General features: G+C 36.6%; 1 pseudogene; it reads left to right on the top strand.

The window, feature by feature from the left end:
- Window positions 1–3,248: 3,248 nt before the first annotated feature.
- LOC140615376 (small ribosomal subunit protein mS33 pseudogene) lies at window positions 3,249–4,374 on the top strand (annotated as a pseudogene).
- Window positions 4,375–6,300: the final 1,926 nt, after the last annotated feature.

Raw genomic sequence — 6,300 nt, 5'->3', positions numbered from 1 at the left:
ATGTCCCCCTCCCCTGACCCCTGTAACCACTATTCTGCTTCTTGCTTCTGAGAGTTTGACTACTTTAGATAAGGCACCCGAGACTTAATATGAATAAGAATTTAGCCTTTTTCAGTGCCTTAACAATGTTTAGTAGGCGCTGCATAAATATTTTCCGAATGAATGAAATAAGATTAAGTAATGAAATAAAAATTTTATCCTATTGTCTTTCTTGGGGTCATTTATTGACTCTTAAGTAAAAAGTGATTTTGAGTGACCAAACTCCATTGTTTACAGTATTTTTTCCTGTTTATTCTGAGCTATTATATTCAAAAGATTTTGTTATAAAAGTAGATCTCTAATTTTGAAAGTAGTTAAAACCCTAGGGGAAACAAGGGAAAAAATAGGCACGAAAGGAAAGAAGAATATATAGGATTTTATTATTGTTACTGATTTCACCTATAAAATTTAGGCAATTCAAGATTTTGATGCATGGCTTGAGAACACTATGGATCAGGAACATGGGCTAAATGAAATATTAAAATGATATAGTATAATGTGTCTTTCGAGTAACACCTTCATTTATTAAGTAAGATAGGTGCTTGTAAACTTATGTGTAGAAGCCTTTGGGAAGACACTTATGCTAAATTTACTAAAGCTACATTGTGTACAAAAAAAAAAGAGATAGAAACTAGACAATGAAAAAAATAATATCGTAAGCTACTATTGCCTAAGAGAGCTAAACTGGGAAAATAATGTAGCTAATCCTTGCTGGTAACATCCCATTCACTGAAAGTGGTTATTTGCCAAATATAACCAAATTTTGATAAAAAAAAATTCTGTGGAAGTATCTTTTCTTGTACTAAGTTCTATGCATATCTGACAAGTGTAGGGTAATTAGGTAAATTGCTTAGAGTAACATACTCATGTAGATCACTGCCATCAAAACCAAAAATAGGCCCCCCAAAAATACTGTTTCTCATTACTGGCAAAGAATGAAAAGTGATATAACCCATTTTTTATTTTGTAGGAAATGATTCAACAGGCTCCAAATCACTGGGCGTGTAGAGACACAACGTGATTTCATTAGACTTTGGGTGTAAACTACATAGACTCACTACTGATTCATTCAATTGGTATGGAGGGGGAAGCACAGGGGAACATCACTCTAGAAACATATAATTCACATTTTATCTTGATCTTTGCTATTGTTTTTCTAGCCTCTATTTCATTTATTTCTCCTCTAACCTTTATTACTTCCTTTGATAAGTTAGGTCTTAGTCCATTCTTCCTCTTCTAGTTTCTTGAGGTATAAAAGTTAAGTTCTTTATCGAGACCTCCTTTCTTATTGTAGGTGTTTATCACAATAAAACTCCTTTTCAGGGCTACTTTTGTTGCATTGCACAAATTTTGTTTTGTTGTGATTTCATTTTTGTTTTCTGAAAAGATAAAAAGAAATTGACAAAGTCTTAACCAGACTAAGAAAAAAGAAAAGAGTCAAAAAATAAAATTATAAATGAAAGAGAAGACATCACAATGGACACTACAGATCTACAAAGAATTGTGAGACTACTGTGAAGAACTACACACCAACATGCCAGTCAGCCAAGAAAAAATGGAGAAATTCCCAGAAACATGCAACCTATTTTGACTGAATCAGGAGGAAACAGAATATCTGAGCAGATCAATAATGAATAAAGGAGCTGCTTTAGCAAACTCCATTCAACAACACATTAAAAGGATTATATACCATGATCGAGTAAAATGTATCCCTTGAATGCAAGAGTGGTTCAATTTGTGAATCAATAAATGTGATACATGACATTAACAAATTAAGGATAAAAATCATATGATCATCTCAATAGATGAATAAAGAGCATTTGACAAAAAGCCAACATTCTTTGTGATTAAAAAAGGAAACTGTCAAAAGTTAGATACAGAAGGAATGTACTTCAATGTAATAAAGTTTATATCTGACATACCCATAGCTAACATCCAACCCAATGGTGAAAACAAAATCTTTTCATCCAAAATCAGGAATAAGACAAGGTTGCCTACTCAGACTACTTCTATTCATCATAGACAGGGAGCCAGAGCAGTGAAATTAATCACAATGAGGTATCACCTCATACTTCCTAGAATGGCTATTATTGAACATCTAAAAGATAACCAGTGTTAGCGATAATATGGGGAAAAGGGAACTCTGGTATACTGTGGTAGGAATATAATTTGGTATAGCCATTAGGGAAAATAGTATAAAAGTTCCTCAAAAAATTAAAAATAGGGGATCCCTGGGTGACTCAGTGGCTTAGGGCCTGACTTTGACTCGGGGAGTGATCCCAGGGTCCTGGGATTGAGTCCCTCATTGGGCTGCCTGCATGGAGCCTGCTTCTTCCTCTACCTGTGTCTCTGCCTCTCTCTTTGGGTGTCTCTCATGAATAAATAAATAAAATATTTTAAAAAATTAAAAATAAAACTACTGTATGATCGAACAATTCTACTTCTGGATATTTTTCCAAAACAATCGAAATCTGGATCTTAAACACATACCTTCACTCATGATCATTAAGGATTATTCACAGTAGCCAAGATATGGAAACAACATAAATATCAATCAGTAGATGAATATATTTTTAAAATGTGGTATATACATACAATGGAGTATTATTTGGCCTTTACAAAGAAGGAAATTTTGCCATTTGTGACAATGTGGATGAACTTGGAGGACATAATACTGAGTGAAATAAGCCAAATGCAGATAGATAAAAACTATATGATCTCACTTATATGTGGACTCTAAAATAATCAAACCAACAGATACAGAGAATTGATGGTGATTGCAAGGGCCTGGCAAGAGGAAGAAACGAGGAGGTGATGATCAAAGGGTACAAAATTTCAGTTATGCAAAATAAAGACGATCTAGAGAGATTTACTACACAGCATAGTGTCAATATCTAATAATACTGTATTATAGGTCTTTAGTGTAAAGTTCTTACCATGCATACTAACCTCCTGGGGGAAAGAGGAAACTGAAAGATGATATACATGTCATGGGCCTTCATGGTGACAATGTTATGTGAGTTTGCTCAAACTCATTGAGTTCTATACAATAAAAATGCTTTTACTTAGGGGCGCGTGGGAGAGGAAGGTCGCGAGGAGGAGGCAGCCCAGCCCACTCCTGCCCACACAATGGAGCAAGAGTTGAGAAGGAAGTGAATCTGAGAACGGGAGTGCTGAAAGGAAAAGGAGGAAGCAAGGCTTGCAGGGCCTCTTGCTGCTCAGGAAATGTCTTCCCTTTCAGAATATGCCTTGCGCATGACTGGTCTGAGCGCCTGGCTGTTCGGTGAAATTGCCAGGCCTACTGACTCCAAATCAATGAAAGTAGTGAAACTGTTTAGCGAACAGCCTTTGGCCAAGAGGAAGGAGACTTCTGACTGGTATCCAAATCACAACACTTATTTTGCACTCACGGGGACACTACGTTTCCTTGGCCTCTATAGAGATGAGCATCAGGACTTCAAGGATGAGCAGCTGTGTCTCAAGAAGCTTCATGGCAAAGGAAAACCTAGGAAAGGAGAAGGGAAAAGAGCCACAAAAAAGAAATAGTGCTGGTCCATCAGAAGAGAAAAGTTCTTCCTCAGCAGCTGACCACAGAAGAAGGTGTATTTATCTTTCTACTTGCTGGAGGAGTGTGAGCTTCCGAGACTGAAGAGTATTTGGAGGAACACGATCATTTCTGTGTTGAAGTCCAATTCAGTCGAGTTGTAACTGGTTCCTTGGACACTTTCTAATTCTGCAAAGTTATTCTGGCTTTGGTTTTATACTGTGAGGTTTACCTCTTTCTCTGGAGAAATGAATGCATAGGTGGTTGAAGACAGACTCATTTGGGGTGGGAATGGAAGGTTGGGATCATGGGAGGAGACTCGTTAAATGAGCATCGTTTCATCTCCCCAGGATCCCATTACACCAGCCCTTACCTCTGCCATCCCTCTGGCCCTTCAACCACTGTCTCCACCACCAAGCTCACAGTTTCTGAACCGTCCATGTCTCCTTGGAGAGTAGTATCTACTGAGCTAGATTTGGGGGAAAGGCTGTACCTGCTAAGAGAGTACTGAGTGTACACTACTTGCTGTACATAAGGTACTGGGGCCCTAGTAATACCATGGTTAGCAAGAGAAAACAGTCCCTACCTCATGGAACTTTCAGGCTTGTGTAAAAGATTAATATCATTACATAAATAAAATTGTTTAAATGCTACAGAGGATCCCTAGGTGGCTCAGCAGTTTAGTGCCTGCCTTCGGCCCAGGGTGTCATCCTGGAGTCCCAGGATCAAGTCCCACATCAGGCTCCCTGCATGGAGCCTCTTCTCCCTCTGCCTGTGTCTCTGCCTCTCTCTCTCTCTCTCTCTGTCTCTCATGAATAAATAAATATATATTTTTTTAAAAATGCTAAAAAAACAAAAAAGTAAAAATGCTTTTACTTATAAATCATACCTCATAAGGTAATTTGAAAACAAAGGGGAAAATTTCAAAGAAAATAAAGTTTAAAAAATGTGTAATTCAATTATCCTTTTACCTTTTCCAATTATATAACCCTACATACCTCGTACCTGCTAAGAAATTATCCTCTGTTATGAGCTTATAGATATATGGGTATTGATTTGAACAAGTAATATTCTGGTTAGATATAGGGAAAATATTTCATTCAGTGTTTCAAATATAACTCCATTATTGAATGAAGGAAAATAATCACTCTGAGAGCCTTCAGGAGATACATTCCCTGCCAGTGAAAAAGGTTGTTAAAACTCCTTTGAAAATAAAGAAGCCAGTGATAAAACTGTTCTAAGTTGATCATGTATTTAAATCAGGTTGGTATAATAATGTGAATTCATGCCGTTAAAGGATAGGAATCACACAATTCTCAAGATAAGGTCATTTTTATGAAGAATAGCACTGAATAAATTTACCAATTTAGATAAACTCCAAGGAACATGTCTGTCGTGTGCATTTTTTTCATTTCTACTCCCTTTTATATTTACTTGTATCATATATCTTTTTCCTTTTCCTCTTTCCTTCCTTTCTTTTTCTATCCTTCATATACTTTCATATAATATGAGGCACTTTATTAGGCAAATTAAATAATGAGCAACTGAAAAAAAAATAATGAGCAACTGGATGCAAGTCAAACAGTGGATGTGGTTCAGTAGATGCAGGTCAAAAAAGTTGGTTAAATAAGTTTAGCTTATTTCAAGCTGTTGGGATTCAATTCTGGAAAAGAATAGGGAAAGTCTGGGTTCTGCCTGAGAAGACTAACGTGTGCCTTAGAAAACTTACTACACTCACGTGCCTGTGTTCAAGGTCACTTCCCCTACATTGAATACTACTCATCCCCAAATCATTAATCAGTTATAACATCTACCTTGGAGATCTCTGGTTCCATTCATCTACCTCAAGCTCCCTTACCATAGTTTCCTGTTTTAATTTATTTACTTATTATTAATAGCATATATCTTGCTTTCGATTTGCTCTTATACTCTGTGAAAAAAAAAAAATCTGCTTATATCTCAATATCTTAACTGGATCTTCATTGTCACCAGTGCCCTAGAATAGATTGTCTTCCTGCACTTGGAGTTCTTGGGGGAACAACTCCTTTTAATACTCATGTGAGTCTGTCTATGTAATTTAAATATAACCACAAGTATTCATTCATTTGGGTTAAGGAAGTTATTTTCCTCTGCCTCTCTTTTTAAAGATTTATTTATTTACTTGATAGAGAATGCGGGCAAGGTCGGGGCAGAGGAAGAGGGATTCAAGAACCTCAAAACTGGGGTCATATCACTAGGGATAGGTATAAATCCATGCTAAATGTATTTGAATCTATTTTTTATTTTTTATATATGCTGCATATGAAAAAATATTAAATGATCTATCAAAAAACATCTGTACTGGGCAGCCTGGGTGGCTTAGCGCTGCCTTCAGCCTGGGGCATGACCCTAGAGACCCGGGATCGAGTCCACGTCGGGCTCCCTGCATGGAGCCTGCTTCTCCCTCTGCCTGTGTCTCTGCCTCTCTCTCTCTCTCTCTGTCTCTCCCATGAATAAATAAATAAAATATTAAAAAACAAAACAAAACATCTGTACTTCCCACCAGTTAAAAAGTAATATAGTAACATATATAATAATTAGTAATATAGTAATAATGTAGTAATACTGTATAGGTATAATTAAAGCTTACTTTACTTCCCACCCTGAATTATACTGTATTTATCTGTGGGTTTTATTTGTTTTGCCATTTGTTTTGTTTTGCATTTCTCTCTTGGATT

This window comes from Canis lupus, chromosome 23, assembly GCF_048164855.1.
Source record: "Canis lupus baileyi chromosome 23, mCanLup2.hap1, whole genome shotgun sequence".
NCBI lineage: Eukaryota > Metazoa > Chordata > Mammalia > Carnivora > Canidae > Canis > Canis lupus.
The sequence above is the reverse complement of the archived record's forward strand: the minus strand, read 5'-3'. Positions and strand labels throughout refer to the sequence as shown.